The sequence below is a fragment of the Cervus canadensis genome, chromosome 6, assembly GCF_019320065.1.
Source record: "Cervus canadensis isolate Bull #8, Minnesota chromosome 6, ASM1932006v1, whole genome shotgun sequence".
NCBI lineage: Eukaryota > Metazoa > Chordata > Mammalia > Artiodactyla > Cervidae > Cervus > Cervus canadensis.
In genome coordinates, this window is record NC_057391.1 from 3,687,197 (window position 1) to 3,710,112 (window position 22,916).

At 42.9% G+C, this 22,916-nt stretch overlaps 1 protein-coding gene and 1 pseudogene across 1 annotated transcript in view; one reads left to right on the forward strand and one right to left on the reverse strand.

Moving 5' to 3' along the window:
- The window catches only part of CCDC112 (coiled-coil domain containing 112), a 126,833-nt gene extending 124,507 nt beyond the window's left edge, over window positions 1-2,326 (reverse strand). Inside the window, exon 1 of the mRNA XM_043470639.1 lies at window positions 2,223-2,326. The gene's annotated coding sequence lies outside the window, so the exon portion shown is untranslated. The remainder of the gene's footprint in view (window positions 1-2,222) is intronic.
- Window positions 2,327-2,454: 128 nt separating this feature from the next.
- LOC122443999 lies at window positions 2,455-3,203 on the forward strand (annotated as a pseudogene).
- Window positions 3,204-22,916: the final 19,713 nt, after the last annotated feature.

Consider the following 22,916-nt stretch of genomic DNA (forward strand, 5'->3'; position numbering starts at 1 on the left):
CTTGGGAAACAATGGCCCGAGAGACCCATGAGAAGGTCACATCACAGGTACATTCAGGATTCATTCTATTTCATGGGTTGCATCCTCTGTGCTTAGAACAACTAGTCACACAGATAAATGTCTGATTAAAGTTTGCTGAATCAATGAATGAATGATTATCTCACTGCTTAGCCTCTCTGTGACTTTCAGCTCTGTCTCCTTGGATACCCTAAACTGATAACTCTCCCTAGAAATTTTCTTTGAAGTTTTCACTTCAAAATGATGAGTACTGTAAAAACAAGCATAATCTGAGGAGTCCCTGCTGTTTGTCTTTTACTGTTATACCATTTGGCTTCCATTACTGTGAAAAAAAAAAAAACAAAAAACCTAGAAAGCTTCCACAAGCTTCCACAATCACATCTGCTTGGCCCTAGATGCTTTTTGTTAAATGTATTGTCTATATTACTTGGCTCATACTAGTTTATATGCATTTCATCAAAGAATCTCTTACCATCTGCTATTAAGAATAAGCTTGATAACGCTTTGTCCCAAGTGGCTTGTTCAGTATTAGTCTGGAAAAGGAGGAAGGGGTGAGGTAATCCCAGGAGGCCAAAGTAACTCAATGTGCTTCCAGAGTGGGACTCTTACCAGCAGGCCAACATTCATTCTGTCTGCTCTAAGCTACACCCTACTCACACCTATAGCCAAGTGAACCCTACCCACACTCCACAGATACACCTCTGAAATATTCTGGGATCAGAGGCTGGTACCAAATTAGATATCTCAATTAAAGGTTAAATATACCAGAAGTCTAAATCTATCTGGTAGGATAGAAAGGCCTTGGCAGTATTACTTTTTGTGTATATAATTAGTAATCCTAAAAGACAGTCATCATGTGCAACTTTATTATGCAAAGCAATTAGTATTATGCAAAATACTGATTCAAATCATAGCATGACTTTTTTTCGTCCTGGAAGATATGAGCTAAATTTCTATTAATCATCTACCTTTTGAATCACCTGATGTATTCAGTTTAACTCTTTTGGATATAGCAACAATAAGATTATATGACTAACTTAAAGATCTGAAATAGCAGAAACAAGTTTTTTCAAGTCTGGGAAATTAGAGCAGCCATTCTACTTTGCTGCCATAAAATACAAATACAGAAATTAGGTTTCTACTCTCAAAGCCTTTTTTCTGGAAGTAGCTTTCTCTCTTGCTTATAGAATGAGAACCAGCCACCACATCATTTTTATGGGTCTTTTTTTCAGAAATGAAGTGGCTCAAGAACAGTTAGAGAAGGAAGTGGATGCAGGGCTGGTGGCTCAGCAACCTCTAATTCGAGAAGCCCCACGTGATGCATAGTCTGTACTTGGACCACCCAAGACAAAGCTGTCCACCTGTTTCACATCTTGTTGCGTAAACCAAACCCCAAGTATTTTTCCAAGGAAGTGATCAGCAGGTAACTGTCAGTTTAAAAATTCTCCATGGAGAAACAGTGTAAATGGCCCATAAAACAGATGAAAAGATGCTCAATCTCACTTACATTGAAGAAATTAAAATTAGTGTACTTTCTCACCTCTTTGTTGGTCTATTGAAACAGCCTTCTAACTGCTCTCTATCTCACAAATGAAGCAACTGTCTAAAAGTAAAAATCATGTTCGTCCACTGCTAGAAACCCGGCTTCCCAGTTCACTTATTAAATATATTTAACCATAAATTATACCATTAACCTAAACTGTATCAATCTGAAGCTTTTTGCAATTACAATATCAGAAATCTTTTCATGTTAGCACATAGATCTGCCTTTTTAGCTACTGGGTAGTATTCCATAGGTTCCCTTAGCTATTCTCTAATTAATACACAGTTAAATTGTTAACATTTTTTTTTGCTGTTACAAATAAGGCTGAAATGAACATCGTGTATGCACCTTCTTGCCACATGAGAGTGTCTGTTTAAGGAAGACACTCAGAAGTAATTCCTTAAAAAATAGCCACTGCCAAGTTGCCTTCCAAGCCAGCTGTGAGGACACCCCACGAGGGCATGTGGGATCTTACTTCCCAGACCAAGGACTGAACCCAGGCTCTTGGCAGTGAGAGGGAGGTCTTAACCACTGAGCCGCCAGGGAAGTCCCTTTAATTTTCTCTTTAAATACTGTATCCCTCCCTCCTCTCCTTTTTCTCCCGTGAATAGTGGAACTTTTGAATCTACATTTTATTTCTTCATTTTCCTTTCAAACTTACCATCTCCTCCACCTTTACACACTCCTGGGGGGAATGTCTTGACACAATCGTTCAATTCACACACGCCCTCTTCCACACCGTCCATCAGCTGTGGTCGCACCCTCTGAAGCAGCGCAACTTCCGGGCGCCGCCCCGGATGCCGGGCAGCTGAGGCGGGGGCGAGCGCGCAGGCGCAGCTGGTGTCCGACCATGGGCCCAACAGTCTCCGCGCTCCCGGCCTCGCTTGGCGGCCATGGGGCCGCCGAGGCAGCTCCTGCACTCCGTGATCGTGGGCGCCCCGGGCTTCGGCAAGCGCACCCTGGCGCTGCGCATTACCAAACACTTCCAGCTGAAGACCTTATCCAGTGGGGACCTGATCCAAGACAACATGCGAAGGGACACAGAAATCGGGGTGCTGGCCAAGACCTTCATGGACCAGGGGAAGCTCATCCCAGCCGACCTCGTGATTCGGCTGCTGCTCCAGAAGCTGAGAAATGTCACCCAGGATAACTGGCTGTTGTGTGGTTTTCCCAGGACCCTTGCACAGGCTGAAGCCCTGGACGGGGCCCATCAGGTACACCTGGTGATGAACCTGAACGTGCCATTTGAGGTCATTCGGCAGCGCCTCGAGGCTCGCTGGGTTCATCCAACCAGTGGCCGCGTCTATAACCTCGGATTTAACCCTCCCAAAGTGGTCGGTGTGGACGATGTGACTGGAGAGCCTCTCATCCAGCATGTAGATGATAAACCTGAGACACTTAACAGGAGAATGAAGGTTTACCAAGACCAAACGAATATTACCTGGAATATTACCAGAAAAAGGGAGTGTTGGAAACATTTTCTGGAACAGAAACCAATAAGATCTGGCCCTATATGCAGGCTTTTCTGCAAACCAAAGTCCCACTGAGACACCCAAAAACTGTTACTCCAGGAGGAAAAATCCTTGTGATCAGCAAGATGAACAGAAATATTCCTTCTTTCACAAGAAGTTCCTCGTTCTAAGACTCCACCATGTATGAATTCTTTGAAAATTATATTAGTTTTATTTCTGTGGATTTTATTCTGGATATAAAGGATATGCCAAATGAGGCTGATAATCAGAATTGTCTTTTAAAATTGTCATGTGTTTTATCTAGCTGTCTTCTGTGGGTGTGCAATTCAAAAACATCAGAGATGCCTAAACTTTGAAAACTTCTTTTAGACCAAAAGTAAAACAGCAATTGGTAGTAATCTAACTTTTGTTCAGTAATAATAAGTGACTGGTAAGGTTTTATATTTTTCCAGAAAAGTAAAAAATTAAAATACTAATTTGGAGAAAATATTTCATCAGCAGCTTTTGCATAGCCAGATGCCAAAAAAAGGGAGAAAAAAGACATTTCTAACGTGGAGGATGTGGTGTTGGAGAAGACTCTTCAGAGTCCCTTGGACTGCAAGGAGATCCAACCAGTCCATCCTAAAGGAGATCAGTCCTGGGTGTTCACTGGAGGGACTGATGCTGAAGCCGAAACTCCAGTACTTTGGCCACCTCATGCGAAGAGTTGACTCACTGGAAAAAACCCTGATGCTGGGAGGGATTGGGGGCAGGAAGAGAAGGGGATGACAGAGGATGAGATGGCTGGATGGCATCACCAACTCGATGGGCATGAGATCGAGTAAACTCGGGGAGTTGGTGATGGACAGGGAGGCCTGGCATGCTGCGATTCATGGGGTCGCAAAGAGTCGGACACGACTGAGCAACTGAACTAAGCTGAACTGATCTCTGTGAAATTCCAGATAAAAATAACTGAATGCAGAATGCGAATTTACTGCTGACTTTAAGAAATCTATAAGGTGGCCACATGAGCTACATTAATTTTGTTGATAAACATACCTTCCATTTCCTCAGAACTTTCTATTTTTTATTTTAAAAAAATCAACATTTAGGTAAATATTACTTTGATGGAACTTGTTTTCTTTTGAAAATACATGTTTACTGAGGGATAGAATTTATGTTAAAGATTGACATTAGAAGTTCTTGTATAAGCACCAAAATTGAATGAATTTTCTTTAATGGAAAATATAATTGACATGTTTTCAGATGTTAAGATAATGGAAAATATAATTGACATGTTTTCAGATGTTAAGAGATGTGTGTTTTAGGGGACCTCCCTGGCGGTGCAGTGGTTAAGACTCCACACTTCCTCTACAGGGGGTACAGGTTCGACCCCTGGTTGAAGAACTAAGATCCCACATCCCACATGCTGTGTGGCCAGGAAAAAAAAAAAAGAGTTTTAGGATCTTCTTGCCAGTCCTCCTTTTTGATCAATATGCCTTGGTGAGTAACACATTAAAGTATTAAAAAAAAAAAAAACAAAGAATGAATAAAAGAAAACTTGTGCCACTATGTAAAATATAAATACTGTATAATTAAGAAACAAAAATAGATCAAGCATGCCTGGTGGGAAATTTCCTTGACAGAAATAGCTGTCATAATTAGTAAATGGAAATTTACTTGCTAGAAAAAGCCATCATAATTAGTAAATGTGGCACTAGAAAGGTTTTATATGATAGGTTAGAAAGGACTAGGAAAGTAACTGAATTTGCTGAAGGTAGAGTTCTTTATTCCTGACCAAAGAAGTTGATACCTGCTGGCATTCACTGACATCCCATCTTAAGGGAAGAAAATCTTGCCACTTTTTTCTGAGCAGCCATTTTAAAATAATCATTTTGGGTTCCTTCGGTGGGGTCAGGAGAATGTGTGCTTAGGTTTTATGGCCTGGAGTAGTGGAGCAGTATGAGAAGTGGAGGAGAAACTAGGCTACTTCTTAAATGATATTTTTACTCTATTTTAGTTAGTGCTAAATCAAATGAAACAAGTCCTTGTGCAAACTATTACTGCCTTTAAAAAATTCATCCCGTTTTATTCCAGGCACTTAAAACACAAATACCATCAAATATTTCTTATGTATTTGCAGGGTGGGGGGCGGTGCTTATTTTTCTTTCTTTTGATTTTTTTCATTCATTGTCAGTTTTTCAAAATGGACCAAGCCTTTTAAAAAGATCTGCAGAAAACATTTCATACTTCAAAATACTTTCTATAATGTCTAATACTGTTAGATGTAAAGAAGTAAAATACTGAACTTATGAACTATCACTAGTCACGAGGTTATAAGGCATCATTAGTCTTTGTTATAATACAACTGGACTTCAGAAAAAACTATCTATCTATTCAGTATTTTATTAAACAGGCCAAGTTTTCGTCTTCATGACCTCCAGCTTATTTGTGACTCCTCTATCCTCACACATCTATCAGAAACATCTACATATGCTTATTGTTCATTTCTGCTTTGCTTGCTCTGTTTGTTTCCTGGGTGTTGGTTCATCCATCATGCTGCATTTGCCATCTTTTGTAGTGTTGGTCTTGCTCGTGTGTGTGGCAATCTTGTCTCTGTAATCTCTATGGTTGAGATTCTCTGCTGGATTGCATGAATTACATCCTCTGTCAGTGTATCATATTCGTGGGAAGACTGCTGGTCTAAATTGTCCTCTGGCTTTTCCTCAGGGACCAGGAAGAAGGAAAGGCCACTGGGTGAGCTTTCTCTGGGGTGTTCAGGTCTGTTGCCCGACCTCCCTCTTCATGGCACAGGGCCATATCTGTCTAAGCTGTTCTCCCTGGCCATGCCTCCTACCTGGAGGCTGACACTTTGTCACTGCTGTTTGGCTCAAGAGCAGATGGAAGAGCATCAGTAGAGGACGAGTTGCTGGCCCCTCCTGCAGCAGTGCTCTGAGGACTGATGTGTCAATTGTCCTTGATGCTTTCTGCTTCCGGGGTCTGTCACCTGTGGGGATGGAGTCTTGGTGCTCCTTCCCCTTTTGGGCACGAGTCTTCCATAAGCATTTTTGATTGGGCTCTGTGTTTTTGCATCAATGCAGTCTACATCCCATATTTTAGGATTTATCGTGGTTTCTGGTTCACTGAAAGTTTCACTTCTTATATAGGATCATTAGTTAAGGCCCTTGCTATAGGAACGAAGACACTAGTCCACCACCCTGAGATAAAACCAAATTTCCTTGTCCACCCTCAAAATACCTAAGTCATCAAGCCTAGAGCTATGGCTTTCAACTCTGGCCACACATTAGAATCAGCTGGGAGCTTTAAGACAGTACACTGACACCCTGGATATTCTGATTAATGATCATGGGTGGAAGCCGTGGTTATAACTATGTTATACTTACAAAGTCCCCTGGCTTTTGTAAACCACTACCTTAAAGTAGGGGCTTCCCAGGTAGCTCAGTGGGTAAATAATCTGCCTGCAATGCAGGAGACGCAAGTTCAATCCCTGGGTCGGGAAGATGCCCTGGAAGATGTCATGGCAACCCACTCCAGTATTCTTGCCTGGAGAATCCCATGGACAGAGGAGCCTGGTGGGCCATGGAGTCGCAAAGAGTCAGACACAAATGAAGCAAGTGAGCACGCACACATGCACCATGAACAGCAGAGCTGACTTCCTCTGAGACAGCCAGCCTTCCAAAAAGTTTTCAGCAGAGGCTCAAAAACCACCTGGCAGTCTCACCAGCTGGAACATTCGTCACAAAAGGCTCTGTCCTCCTTGTCATTTTTTCTGCCCACACACAGAAATATTTAAGCAATGGATGTTTTATCATTATTTTATCATTAGTCATCACCATGGATAACTAACCCTTTTCATTTTATCTGTGTTGTTTATCAAATGCCACATCAAATATATCATCTACTTACTGATTTTTGGAAGCTTGCTTAAATAAACACCTTTTCCTGTGTACCCAGTTGGTCAAGCTCTCTGATAGTTCTATTGTATTTAAACTCCGCTAATGATGCTCATTTCAAGTATGAAAGTGAAAGTGAAGTCGTTCAGTTGTGTCCGACTGTGACCCATGGACTGTAGTCGGCCAGGCTCCTCCATCCATGGGATTTTCCAGGCAAGAATACTGGAGTGGGTTGCCATTTCCTTCTCCAGAGGATCTTCCTGACCCAGGGATCGAACCCAGGTCTCCTGCATTACTGGCAGACTCTTTACCATCTGAGCCACCAGGGAATTCCTGTATTTTCAAGTATGCAGGTTGTGAAACCAACTTGCAATGAAATCATGATATATTTTCTAGTCCAAAATAGCTTTTGTTTAGTTCTAACTAAAAATCTGGGAAAAAGCCAATTAAATGAATTCTGAAGATGAAGTAACCCAAAATACAGTGCAATTCTCTAAAAATTCGCAAAATTTTTTACTAGTAACTGACATACACATACATGCTCAGCCGCGTCTGACTCTTTGTGACCCCATGGACTATACAGTGCATGGAATTCTCCAGGCCAGAATATTGGAGTGGGTAGCCGTTTCCTTCTTCAGGGGATCTTCCCAACCCAGGGATTGAATCCAGGTCTCCCGCATTGCAGGCGGATTCTTTACCAGCTGAGCCACAAGGGAAGCCCACTAACTGACACAAACTTACGTAAATGAAAGTGGGAACATGTTTATGTGCAATTGTAGGATGTCCTTATTCTCCATTTAGGCCTAGGATCATGGTCTTGTGAAATCCTTGTGTGCTTTTGGTGGCTGACCATCTAGCCAGCTTTACTGTGACGCCTTCTCCAGCTGCTGCTGCTGCTAAGTCGCTTCGGTCGTGTCCAACCCTGTGCGACCCCATAGATGGCCGCCCACCAGGCTCCTCTGTTCCTGGGATTCTCCAGGCAAGAACACTGGAGTGGGTTGCCATTTCCTTCTCCAATGCATGAAAGTGAAAAGTGAAAGTGAAGTCGCTTAGTCGTGTCTGACTCTTAGCGACCCCATGGACCGCAGCCTACCAGGCTCCTCTGTCCATGGGATTTTCCAGGCAAGAGTACTGGAGTGGGGTGCCATTGCCTTCTCCAGCAAGGGGCAGGAAAACACCAGGTATGCAGGATTAAAAAGAGCCAGAACAGAGGACAGGTGGGGAAAAGGTATTAGGATGGAGAACAGATTGGAGATGTGAGAGAACTTTGAATATTATGAAACAGCAGCACCTCTCTCAGCGAGCTGAGAAAATTTCCATAATGTCAAGGGACTGGGAAAAAACATTCAAAAGTAAAGATGTCAGGCCACCTGGATACAGAATTTGGTTACCGAAAACTGTAAGGATTGGGGGATGTATCAGATATCCCACTGAGTCACTGTTCCATGGATGGCAAAAGCCCACCCAGTTATGATTATGGGAAAGGGTAGAAGTCACGGGGTGAAAGAAATGACGAGGAAGCAAAGTTAGATGTTGACTGGAAAGACTCTGGGAGGAGAATGGGACATTGTTACTTGGCGAGAGATGAAATTTGAGGGTGGAATAATTTAGAAGAAAATCTTTGGAACTAAGAAAGAAATCAGAAAATATTGGCAAGAGAATTGATAGAATTGTGATAAGAAAAAAAAAAAAAGAAACAGAACAAGCTCAGTTATGCTTTCTCAATATTTTTTTCTCCTTATAAAAAAAAAGAAAAACAATGTCTACTATATATCCCGTGAACACTGGGGCACTGGTAAGAACCATTAACTTAGGTTAGTAAAGAGGTCCAGGTCAATTACTTTGAAGCAAATTAACTCTTAGGGGGTTTGCATCTAGCAAGAATAGGACTCACTTCCTGGCACCATTAATTACCATTTGGAATGGCCATTGCATGGGACTCTAAGAGGTAGAAAAGTTGCGTGTAATATGTCTCCAAATGTGATCACTTCAGAAATCAGTTGAGAACTGGTGAAAACCTTTAGCAATCCTAGAATTTTCCTTTTCTGAGTCTCCATGATATTGCTCTCAAGAGTTAACAAATTTAAGTAACAAGGCAATCGGATGACATAGCTGTGTGTATTGGGGGCTGGGGCTCAGAGGCAGGCTTCACAAGTGAAGACAAGCTGAGATTCAGGCCAACTGTATATATAACAACTACCATCTGACAGCAAAGTAGTTTGTTAGTAGCTCTCTTGTTACTTAAAATATCTTCCCAAAATGCAGCAGGCAAGGACCCTCAGGACCTGAAGTTTTACCTGGAAGCTGTAGTGACTCTTGAGTCCTGAAGAGATGCCATGTGCCAGCCAATACTGCCTTCATAGCTGTGGGCACCAGAGGGAGGGAAAGTGTCAAGTTCTTGGGAAAAAAATAACTAAAACAAAATTTTAAAAAGCAGATTAAAACAAACAAACAAAAAACTAATAAAAACAGCAACACATAAGAATCAGCTGAGTCCCTTTCGGGGACACTGCTCCTCTGTTTGGATGACTTCATGGTTCTGGTCTCTTGTGGGATATGCTGGGTTTTTTGCCTTTAGCAGAGCGTGCCTTAAACCATGATTCGTGGTGTCAAGAAAGTACAAAAGCCCTCCTATTTTCCACAGGCCCTTTCCCTTCTGATGATAGTCACTGAAAGGGAAACACATTCTTCTATTCCACAGTTAACAGCAAAGCTTAGAATCATCTCAGAAGACTCAGCATTAGTCGCTCAGTCGTGTCCGACTCTTTGCGACCCCATGGACTGTAGCCCGCCAGGTTCCTCTGCACATGGAGTTCTCCAGGCAAGAATACTGGAGTGGCTTGCCATTTCCTTCTCCATCAGAAGACTTAACACAGTGACTAATACTTATTCTAGGAAAAAAAAAAACGAGGAATATAAGAGGGCAGAGAGAGTGACGGTTGTCTACAGCACGGATGGTGCTGCGGTGGGATGTGAAAACCAGGAGCAAGGTCAAGAAAATGGGACAGAAAGGGAAGCTAAAGGATAACCTTCTGCCACATGCCTGCCTGTGGCAAGCCTGGGAGGTAGGTAAGGATTGTGTTAGTTCAGGGACCTTCTCCTCACCTCCTTCAGAGTGAGCTCTAAAAGTTTTCTTTGACACAACAGGCACATGTAATCCCTGGAAATCCCTAGCTTTTCCTGCACCAGGATTTTGCGGTGTTTCTAGACAACCACTTCCCCTCTTCTTTGCACTAGAGAAAAGGGGTCCATTCCCTGCTCTGATGCATTACAGATGCCAACTGCCTGGAGTCCACTCATCACCACATGGTCTTTTCAGGTCAGAAGGCTCCCCTCCTCTGGTCTCACATGAGATGGCTGCGAGTCACGGAATGACCCTGTCAGTAATCTAAAATGGAGCCAGCCGAGCATGAGGGGCCACAGGCAGACGTGGAACTCAGCTAATTTCTCCTATGCCAGCATGAATTACTGGTCAAGCACTCTGATCACATGAACATCATGAGAACGTGTTCATACAAGTGTGTGGGGCGAGGGAGCTTTCCTCATCTCCAAACACATGTTCTAAAAGTGTCACACCCCCAATGGGCCTCAGTCTGGAGCTACATTAGGAAGCGTGTGCGGCCTTAGGGAACCACATGCGCTATACGGTTTATTAGCAAAGTCCAGACACAGGTATGTGCGTGCCTTTGGTCCAGATGTTTGGTCTTGCTTCCACTTGTTCCGCTTGTTCCCATCTCCCAAAGGACACAGCCTAGGGCTGTATGCGTGGATCACCAGGGCTGAGTTGAACTGTTCAATTCAGTGGGTTTACACGCACAATCCGACCCTTACAAGAAACAAAAGGAGCCTCACTGGGGCTTTAGATTAGGGGTCATGCTCTCCCTGGGAATAAATGCAACGAGTTGTATTTGTGTTTGGACTGCTCTGCCCACACTCACCACCTATTTTAGACAGCACATGACTCTGACTCACAGGAGAGAGCAAAGTACAGCATGATGGCTTTAAAACAGGCTGCACACCCACTCCCTTGGGCCAGAGCCCAAAAACACCCCAGTCCCCGAGTGCCAGAATCGAGGCCCCTCTCCTCTCCTGGCATCGCTAAACAGTGAGTGAGGTCACTCACATCCAGCAAAACAAAAGCAAACATTTAAAAATACCTTCCAAGCACACAAGTTGACAACTTGAACAAGAATGTGGGGGCCAAAAAAAAAAAAAAAAGGCAAGTCATTTATAACTTGATGTCTTCTGTGATACAGTTAGCTGTGCCCAGATGCTGTGGGTAGGATGAAGCCAGAAAGAGGCCACAATAACAGAGGCTCTGAGGCCATCAAGGAGGCGCTGGACGACCTTTCCAGAAGAGCCAGTGGCTCCAGGTGACGGCCTGGAAATGAAGTGCCACACACTCCAGCTCCCTTCCCCATGGTGTCATGTCTTTGCTAGGTTAATTCTCAGAAGCTGTTTGCAGCCAGGTCTGGAACCCACTCAGATTTGCTCAGATACGTGGTGAATTATGTGGGGGCAGAAGGGAGAAAGGAGCATGCCCACTCTAGGTACGAAAAAGTCTTGGGAACTCAGAATGATGACTGATAGATTCTCAGAAGGGGCAGGAACTGGGATCGCTGAAAAGCAACCCCCCCAAGTCAGAGCCGAGTTCCCTCACTTAGGGCAGGGGTCTCAGGTTCCAAAGACTATGGAGGTTCACACACATTAAACAGGGGCCTTAAATGGAAAAGTTCTTGTCACTGAGGCTCAGGGTCCCCTTGGCAGCAAGTGGTCACCCACAAAACTCTAGAGTAAGCCTTGCCTTCAAATGAAGGCAAAAGTTTATTCTAACTCTTTCCCCTGAAACTTGCTAGTCTTTAGACACGAGTTTTCTGGATCATCCTACTGGATCATTCTTTCCGGTTCACAGGGTTGCCACGGTTCAGATTTTATCATTAAAGTATGTGGTCAGGAACCAAGGTTATTTCCCACAGAAATAACTGTCCTAAAATTGAAAACCCCAACTGAGCTGCTCCTGTGGGCTTGGCAGGGCCTTGAGATCCCTCGGAAACCAATGTCACCTCTTCCGCCATCTGCCTCGTGGCACCGGTGGTCTTGCTGCTACCTTCCTGCTGTGTCCTCATCCTGTTCTCATAAGCAGAGCTCTGATGCCACAGGAAAGAGTCAAAATAAACCTTTGCCTTCATTTGAAGCCTTGAGTAAATAAACTCCTGGACACGTGCCAACTCCTGTAGGTGCACATGTGTCCTCCTTCACCAGCAAGATGCAAACAACAAAGCAAAAACCACGTGGAGATCCCTGCACGCTCCCAGGAGTGCGTGTTCAGGCAGAGTATCAGTTTCCATCCAGGTGCTGGTGGACAGAAGCCCTAACTAGCTCAGCGGGTCCTGGGGAGATGCTTTTCTGTGTTCTGTCGCCCCTGATTCTCTGCATGAGAGTCAGTTAATAGTCCACATTTATGGAAGGAGGAGAGCCAGGGAAGGAGCGGAAGATGAAAAGTGGAAGTGAAAGAGAGAGGAAGAAAAAAAAAAGAGGGGAAGGAAAGAGAGAAGGACAGTGACAGGGAGACGGGGTGTGGGAAATAATACCTTTACTGTAGCCATTTAAATTAATACAGACTGAAGCCTGTATGTTAAATATTCAGATAATGATACTGAAGGAAATTTAATGAAAGCAAACTCTTTGTGCTATTAATTTAGAAAATCAGGCTTGGAGAGGATTGTGCTATCGGAAATAACTCTATTACTAATAAAAAGAAATTGTAGACAGAAAATCGTAGAGACATTGTAGAGAAAAAATTCAATCTGTACAAAAATATACACAATGACAAATAAAAGACTCTCTCCACATCAACTTCCTGGGCCACTTTTCCTTCAGTCAGCAGATTTTAATTTCCTTCTGAGGAGAGAGAATAAATATATACACACACATACACTCTACATATAAAAATTATATATACACATATAAGGTACAGTAAATTATATATGTGTATATAATTGTGTATATGGTATATCATTTATTTTTAATTCAAATTATAGATACATAATTAATATATGGCGTAATAAAACAATAAATATATAATATATATTTAATTATATATAATTTATATATGGTATATGTTTATATATTATACAATAAATAAATATATAATAAAATATATGGCATAATTATATATGCCATATATTTGAACATCAACTAAAATGGACAGGAATGGGTGAATTTAATTCAGGTGACCATTATATCTACTACTGCAGGCAAGACTCCCTTAAGAGATATGGAATAGCCCTCATAGTCAACAAAAGAGTCTGAAATGCATTACTTGGGTGCAGTCTCAAAAATGACAGAATTATCTCAGTTTGTTTCCAAGGCAAACCATTCAACATCAGAGTAATCCAAGTCTATGCCCCAACCACTAACACCAAAGAAGATGAAGCTGAATGGTTTAATGGAGACCTATAAGACTTTCTAGAACTAACACCAAAAAAGGATGTCCTTTTCATCATAGGGGACTGTAATGCAAAAGTAGGAAGTCAAGAGATACCTGGAGTAATAGGGAAGTTTGGGCTTGGAGTACAATATGAAGCTGAGCAAAAGCTAACAGGGTTTTGGCAAGCTGGTCATAGCTAACACCGTTTTCAACAACACAAGAGACGACTCTACACATGGACATCACCAACTGGTCAAACTGAAATCAAATTGATTATGTTGTTTGCTGCTGAAGATGGAGAAGCTCTATATAGTCAGCAAAAACAAGACCAGGAGTTGACTGTGGCTTGAGATCATCAGCTCCTTACTGTAAAATTCAGGCTCAAATTGAAGAAAGTAGGTAAAACCACTAGACCATTCAGATATGACCTAAATCAAATCCCTTATGATTACACAGTGGAGGTGATGAATAGATTCAAGGGGTTAGATCTGGTAGACAGAGTGCCTGAAGAACTATGGATGGTGGTTGGTAACATTGTACATGAGACAGTGACCAAAACCATCCCAAAGAAAAAGAAATGCAATAAGGCAAAGTAGTTGTCTGAGGAGGCTTTATAAATAGCTGAGGGAAGAAGAGAATTGAAAAGCAAGGGAGAAAGAGAAAGATATACCCAACTGAATGCAGAGTTCCAGAGAATAGCAAGGAGAGATAAGAAGGTCTTCTTCAATGAACAATGCAAAAAAATAGAGGATAACAATAGAATGGCAAAGACTAGAGATTTACTCAAGAAAATTGGAGATATCAAGGGAACATTTCATGCAAGAAAATGGGCATAATAAAGGACAGAAATGGTAAGGACCTAACAGAGGCAGAAGAGATTAAAAAGAGGTGGCAAGAATACACAGAAGAACTGTACAAAAAAGGTCTTAACAACCCAGATGACCACAGTGGTGTAGTCACTCACCTACAGTCAGACATCCTGGAGTATGATATGAAGTCAAGTGGGCCTTAGGGCATTACTATCAACAAAGCTAGTGGAGGTGATGGAATTTCAGCTGAGCTATTTCAAATCCTAAAAGATGATGCTGTTAAAGTGCTGCACTCAGTATGTCAGCAAATTTGGTTAGCAATGACCACAGGATTGGAAAAGGTCAGTTTTCATTCCAATCCCAAAAAAGGGTAGTGCCAAAGAATGTTCAAACTACCATACAATTGTACTTATTTCACATGCTAGCAAGGTGATGGTAAAAATCCTTCAAGTTAGGCTTCAGCAGTTCATGTACCAAGATGTTCCAGATATACAAGCTGTGCTTAGAAAAGGCAGAAGAACCAGAGATCAAATTGCCAACATTCATTGGATCATAGAGAAAGCAAGGGAATTAAAAAAAAAAAAAATCTACCTCTGCTTCATTGTCTACGAGAAAGCTTTTGACTGTGGAAAATTCTTTAAGAGATGGGAATACCAGACCACCTTACCTGCCTCCTGAGAAAACTGTATGCAGGTCAAGAAGCAATAGTTAGAACCTTACGTAGAACAAATGACTGGTTCCAAACTGGGAAAGGAGTACAACCAGGCTGTGTATTGTCACTCTATTTATTCAACTTACATGCAGAGTACAGCATGTGAAATGCCAGGCTGGATGAGTCACAAGCTGGAATCAAAACTGTCAGGAAAAATATCAACAACCTCAGATATGCAGATGATACCACTGTAATGGCAGCAAGCAAAAGGAACTAAAGAAACTCTTAAAGAAGGTAAAAGAGAAACAGTGAAAAAGCTGGCTTAAAACTCAACATTCAAAAAATGAAGATTATGGCATCTGGTCCCATTGCTTCATGGCAAATAGATGAGGAAAAAGTGAAAACAGTGACAGACTTTATTTTCCTGGGCTCCAAAATCATGGCCAATGGTGACTGCAACCACGAAATTAAAAGATGCTTGCTCCTTGGAAGAAAAGCTATGACAAAACTAGACAGCATATTAAAAAGCAGAGACATCATTTGCCAACAAAGGCCCGTCTAGTCAAAACTATTGTTTCTCCAGGAGTCATGTATGAATGTGAGAGTTGGACCATAAGAAAGGCTGAGCGCTAAACACTTGATGCTTTTGAATTGTTGTGCTAAAGAAGACTCTTGAGAGTCCCTTGCAACGCAAGAAGATCAAACCAGTCAATCCTAAAGGAAATCAACCCTGAATATTCATTGGAAGGACTGAAGCTCCAATACTTCAGCCACCTGATACAAAGAGTCGACTCATTTAAAAAAGACCCTGATGCTGGAAAAGATTGAAGGCAAAAGGAGAAAAGGGTGACAGAGGATGAGATGGTAAGTTAGCATCACTGACTCAATGAACATGAACTTGAGCAAACTCCAGGAGATAGTAGAGGATAGGGAAGGGTGGCATGCTGCAATCCATGGGGTCACAAAGAGTCGGACATGGTTGACTGACTGAACAATTATATACACAATTCATATTTATATCATAAAATTTATACAAAAGAGATCAAACTACACATGCTTTTTTGTAACTTACCCATTCTCACTGAATGATAAGACCTAAGGCTCTTTCATGCCAACGCAGGTCTCACTGTTTGCCTGGCTGCCTGATATCCCACTGAAGGCTTATTACTGTAACCAGTCCCCATGCATGGATACATAGGCTGCTTATAGTGTTGGCTCTTGCAAATAATACTGGTTCTTGGTAACTATCTACCAGGTGAAATCCTGACTGGAACTGCCGAGTCAACAATTCTATAAACCTTTATTTTTGATTAGTGCTGTATTTATTGACAATAAACAATCTGTTACCTGTATTAATTAGTTTTTAGGCTTTCTGTATCTAATTAAAAACCTAGAGTAGTTTTGGCTTAACTACATGAAAGTACATTTTCTCTTTGTAAAATAAGATCAGAGTCTGGAAGCTCAGAAAGTCATCAGAGACCGAGGTTCCTTCTTTTTCTCTGCTCTGCTACACCAGGTATGTGACTTCCACCCTCAGTGGTCCAGCGTAGTTACTGGGGCTCCATACCTCACAGTTGCATTCCAGGCAGCAGTAGAACGAGAGGATAGAAAAGAGAGACACACCTCCTAGATGAGTTAGTTCCCTTTAAAGAGCCTTCCAGAAAGTCCTACATAACATTCTGCTTACATCTCATTGACCAGAACTAAATCAAATGATCACACCTTATAATAAGGGGGCTGGGAATGTTTGGGCAGCCATTCAGCCTGCCGAACAATTAGGTTCAGCTTCTAAGAAGTACAAGAGAAAGGGGTCAACTAGCTTTTCCCACACATCATTACTCATCTTGATAAACTCCAAAATGCTTCTGAAAAGAAGCTAAAATTGAAAAATTTTTAGCAGAAAGAGCTGGATATAGACATTTATAACAAACAAAAAAGTTCCTCTACAACTCCCACCTTCTCATGGCTCTGTTCCATCTCTCTATTAAAGCAGGCATTTGGATGGCTTCATCTGAAAGAAATAGCAATGTTCATCGATACACACAGAGCAGACATGTAGCTCTGAGAAGTTTCTGGCACATGGCATTGGCAGCTGTCATCACAAGGAAAGCCTTGGCTCCATGTATAATGAGTCCCTACAAATCCATCCTCCAGCTCTAACAAAATTCAACTCAGAGACAATCTTGTTTCAGCTAACTCCTTCCCACTCCCCCATATTTTTTGGAGAAAACTCCAGTCCTATGATTTCCTCTATAAATATCTCAGCATATATCTCTAAAAAAACAGACTCATAAAAACACCACAATGCCATCATCACATGTAAAAATAAAAACTCCTTAATACAAAAAGCTGGTGTTCGGCTTTCCAAGTCTCCAACTTTTTAACAATTTGCTTAAACAAAGAACCCAAATACGGTCCCTGCATTGCACCCATCTATCTCCCACCCAGCCCAAATTTGGTCTTGCACCCTTCTGCTTAAATATAGGAAGAGTAACATAATAAAATCATTGACAAAGAACTTATGTTTCATGTTATGCATGGTTCAAAACCTCATCCCTGAAAGCAACTTCCAGAATGTGTCCTCCAAAAATGCTCACCTGAATATATAGTATCAGGTATCAAGCAGTGTGTTCAAGTATCTGGGAGACAGAATCAATTCCCTGCCTATAGCTCAGACAGAATTGGTATGGGCCTTGGTGTGTGCACCCTCTTGGCTAACCTCTGGGCTTCAGGAATGTCCAGGGCTCCTCAAAGCTCAGTTTCCTGGTTCACATTCTCTATCCTTTCCTGCTGGAAGATTGCCCTTCCCTGACCTGGTTTCTGCCTTTTGAATTTTTCCCTGCCCACATGCCTGTGTCCCTGCTTTCAACCTGCCTTGGTGGCTAGTTTTTAACTTCTGTACCTGGATCCCAGCTTGGCTCTCCTCGTCCCAGTTTTGGACCCACCCCCTTTCCCAAATTGTCATTTCCGTCATTTCCCACACATATGCACACGCACATGACTGTCATCACCACTAAACACACGAGGCCAAATCATTTCTCTTTAACTGGCCATGTTATCACCATACCTCCTATTTCCTTCTGTCTTGCAGAAATTAATCAAGTTGTGAGGCAGTAACACGGCTAAATGCATGCATGATAGCAATGCCCCTCCCCACAATCTGAATATAATAACAAATGTCCAGCCTGACATGGGGACCTGGTATTTACTTGGCGCACAGAGATTCCCCAGGAAGTTGAATGATTAGAATTTACTGTACGATGTGCTGATGTATAATGTGTGTCCAAACATTAAGTTTAGTTTGGTGGCAAAGGTGAAATCATAAGAGTCTTGTTTCAGCAGCCTTACTGGATACATTATACTTCTTAAAATCCTGGGGCTGAATTAGAGCGGTAGCCAAAGAAAGGATCACAACGGGAGAAACACCGTTATTTTTCAAATGTATTCACGCTCTGCTTTCTTCCTTTGCTCTGATCCTAAATGTTCTTGGCTCATCTGCACAAAACGGTCTCCTAAAATAATTTCCCCTCTAGGAGTGTCTGTCTCTGCTCCCTTCAATGGCATAAATGAGTATCTTCTCAGTGGCTACCCTTTCAGTGAACTTTCTGCCTTCCAGAAATAGAGCTTGGCTAGGGCCGGCTAATCCTGGGTCCTGTGAACTGCCCCAGCAGGGAGGGGCAGGCTGCTGTGACCGAGACTTACATAAAACCCTCCAGGGAGGCGCAGAGCCCAGCCGATGTAGGACCGCACCAGGCAGGGCCTCCCAGCTGGCCCAGCACTCCCTGCCCCCGCCATGCGAGCGAGGGTGGCTCATTCCATTTCCTATTATTTCCACTACAGCTCTGGCTGCTACCTTACTAGGGAATCTGAGGGAAGGTATCCTTCTATCTGCTAAGTCCAGATCAAGAAAGCAAGAACTCTTTGAAAGGACAACGTTCTTGACCTGGCCAGAGAACTCGGACTGAAACCCAGGCCCATCCCTACCCCGAGGGGCTGCAGCAGCTCATTTATTTCCAGGGATGGGCTGAGCTGCAAGCCCCATGGATGACAGCTATTTAGGCACAGAATCTTTGAACTAGAAGGGACTTGAGGAGAGAGATGGTGCCGGGCAACTCTCTTCTGACTGTTGTTAACGGACATCAGGGTAACTGTCTAATAGACATTGCCACCTCCCTAAGAGCCCTTGCATGCAGGGAGGAATGAAGGAAGGAGCTGGAGAGCCAACTGAAGCGCATGGTTCTCCTCCAGTTCAGACAAAAGGCTTCACAGGAGAGACTCTGGAAGTAATAGGAAAACTAAGATGTGGGTCACCAGCAGATCTACTTCTTCCTTCTATTCCTCATTCCCAGTTCCATCGAAAATCAGGGGAGGTGATTCTACAGATAACTTCCTATGCGCCATAACTGGTGACGGCACATGTACTTGAAAAGTTAGGTCATCTGACAAAATATTTGTCTCAACTGAATCCTCTCAGCTCAGTGCTTCAATTCATTTACCCGTGCTATCTTCAGTAGGTTATTTTTAAATGCCAAAAAGGAAAAGGTCTTTCACACAGACACACACAGTCTCCTGGTCACAATCCGAGCTGCCAGGCCTTGCCAAAGGAAACTGACCACTGCAGGTGGTCAGCATCGCTGAGGAGGATGCTCTTCTGGAACCAGCAGCCAAATCTCTCTTATTCAATTGTCTTGAGCATGTTTAGTTATTGAGCAGATTTCAGCGCTGTCTTTACTTGTACATGTTGGAATGGCTCCTTTAATCCATGTAAACTATCTACATGCGTAGAATGAAGATTTCCTTTCAGACACCACATTCCAGAAGCAACTCTTAATAGGAACGTATAATTTATCAGAAAAGATGACAGATAAGGCTAGGATCAGTGCAGGGACATGTGTAACAACGGGCTCTACAGGGAAATAAAACTCCAATTTGTTGTGTTTCCCATTTTCCACAGTGTTAATACTCCCACCTAGGCTAAGACCAAGCTACTCAGATAACTTGCTTGAATGTGGAGTTGGGAGGAGATGCATACATTGGCTCTTGAAGGCAGATGTGAGCCAGTGCAAGGTCTCCTCAGCAGGCCACGAGCTGGAACGCTCAACCACAAATCATTTCTATCCCTTCCAGGGCATCTCACTTTTCCTACACCAGTGCAGAACTATAGGATTTTTACTTACTTTATCTTTGTTCCCCCAAAAGGATCAAATCAGGCCTTTTTAGGATCACTATTGTGTCTTGGTCTCGTCACTGTACAGAACTGACTCAGAACTTACTTTGGGATTCTGCTGAAATCTAGACAACTTTGGGATGACTTGATACGGATCTGTGGAACCAAGAGAAGCAGAAGAGTACAATGATTGAGAATAGGATTTACCATCCAAGCAAAGAGGGTTCAAAGTCAATTCTATCATGAAGATAAGCTAGGAGAAACAACTCAATCAAAAAATCAGCAGAAGATCTAAAAAGACATTTTTCTAAAGAAGACATACAGATGGCCTAGAGGCACTTGAACAGATGCTCAACATCATAATCTCTCAGATGTTAATTATGAGAGAACTGTAAATCAAAACTGCAGTGAGGTATTGCCTCACACCAGTCAGAATGGCCAACGTCAAGAAATATAAGCAATAAATGCTGAAGAGGGTATGGAGAAAAGGGAATCCTCCTATGCTGTTGGTGGGAATATAAATTGGTACAACTACTATGAAGAACAGTATGGAAGTTCCTTAAAAACTAAAAACAGATGTACCATATGACCCAGCAATCCCACTCCTGGTCATATACCTGGAGAAAACCATAGTGCAAAATGATATGTGCACCCCAATGTCATAGCAGCACTATTTACAAGAGCCAAGATACGAAAGCAACCTAAGTGTCCATCGACAGATGAATGGATAAAGAAGATGTGGAGTGTCTGGCTCTATCACCGCCACTTCACACGTATAAAGAAACAGTGTTCCAAGGAGGCGAGTGACTTGGCCAAAGGCTGGACAATCTTTGTGGCAGAACTGCGCCGTTCTGGACTTCAGGTAGCCTTCCACATCTATTCACTACACCAGGATTCCAACCAAAGGTCATTTCTCCTGTATCAAGCCCCACGCTGGACAATAGCCCCATTCCAATGCCTGCCTCCAGAGGATGATGAATCCTCTTCGCTCTCCCAGTCTGGATCTGAACACACTGTTCCCATCCTGCATTTGGCCAGGGGATCTTTCTGAGCTCGACTAGTTCTATGTGATGAGAGCACAGCTGAGGCTCCTGGACTTCCCTAAATGGTCTCTTACTTGTGAGTGATGTAAAGGCTTTGGAATTCTCAAAGGAAAAACATTAAACAAACACTGGGGCTGGGAATGACTTGAGGGATGATCTAGCCCAGCTCCTCATGGCACTGACAATCAAGGTAGTGAGCTTGAGGGACATGGATCAGATTACCAGACTGCTTGGCCAGCGGCCACAGGGAGCCTAGGTCCCAGGTCTCCTGGCTCCTCTGTGCTGCTCTTTCACCTTAGGCCAAGGCTATTTTGGGGGCCTTTGAATCCTCTTCTATAGACTTGGGATTTTCCATTGCTTTGTATAGAAGGCATTGAAGAAGAAAATAGAGGCGAGATCATCAACCCAAATATGGAAAACAAACACAAGTTCTTCCTTTTCTGTTGCATGATCCTGCTATTTCTTTCCCCGGAGGTGGACATGGCAACCCACTCCAGTGTTCTTGTCTGGAGAATCCCGTGGACAGAGGAACCTGGGGGGCTACAGTCCACGGGGTCACAAACAGTTGGACATGACTGAAGTGACAACATGCTATTTCTTTACCCATTATACCCAATGTAGGGAAGATTAGAAAATGTCAGTTAAGCACCACACCTTTAAACATTCTGTGGGTTTTTAAAATATAAGTGAAATCTGATTCCTAATGAGATTTCCTTGTTCAAATGAGATCAAACATCTGAATGAGTGGCATAAACACCAAGCTCAGAATGTCTTGGAATTCTTCTTTCTGAATAGTGTTAATAATTTCCTTTAGAGAACTTGCATGTCTTCAATGAAATGATCCTATACCTTGGTGAAACTGGGCTCTTACCACCTTCTCTAGCAAAGGTCACCCGAAAATAGACTCCTCTGTGCACCTTCATCTGTGCACCATGATGATGCAGAGAATGTTGACCAGTTATGTAAACTGAGTATTCCTCCAGCTCTGAGGAAGCTAACCATCTTAGGGAACCTGTCCTTCAGGAAAGAGACCTAGCTACGCCTGCTTTCAGGATCAAGAGCAAATCAGTCTCCTTTCAAGACCCAGATAAACAATTCTAGTGAGGTTTGGTATACAGTCCCCTTCCTCCCTTCTTCCAATCTTCTGGGTTGCTTGCTGACACCAAAATTTTCTTTTTAAAATGGTTGCACATAGAAAGGTAGGACTTCCGTTGGTGGCTCAGCAGTAAAGAATTCACCTGCCGATGCAAGAGATGTGGGTTCAATCCCTGGTCTGGGAAGACTCCACATGCATGAGGCAGCTAAGCCCATGAGCCAGAGTTCCTGAAGGCCGCATACCCCAGAGCCCGTGCTCCGCAACAGGAGAAGCCACTGCAGGAGGAGAAGCCTGGATACCGCAACGTGGCCCCCTGTCCCCGCAACTTGATAAAGCATGCACAGCAATGAAGACCCAGCACAGCAAAACATAATAAATAAACAAATAATTAAAAAAAATAAAACCAATGAGGCATAAGCTCAGATTTCCTCAATTGCACAAGGCTCCTTCAAAGGCTCTCTAGCTAATTTTATGTCTGTTTTTTTTTTTTTCCTTAAAGAAGCCTCCTTCTCCAGATTACATATTTAGCCCCTGAGTATGCCAGGTCAAGATTCTGTAGCAGAGTCACATGTGCAGGTCAGGCTGATGTGGTCCTGGACTGAAACACTCAGAGTTGTCTCTTCCACTTAGGTTTAGTACAAGGACCACATCTCTCTATTTTCTGTGAAATCTACTTGATTTCCACCTGGAAGGCCCGCTCTGCTGAGCTGCTGTGCACACGTACACACACACATGCACACAAGCACACACCCCTCTGAGGGTGGCTGCCCTGCCCATGCTGGGCGCAAATGGC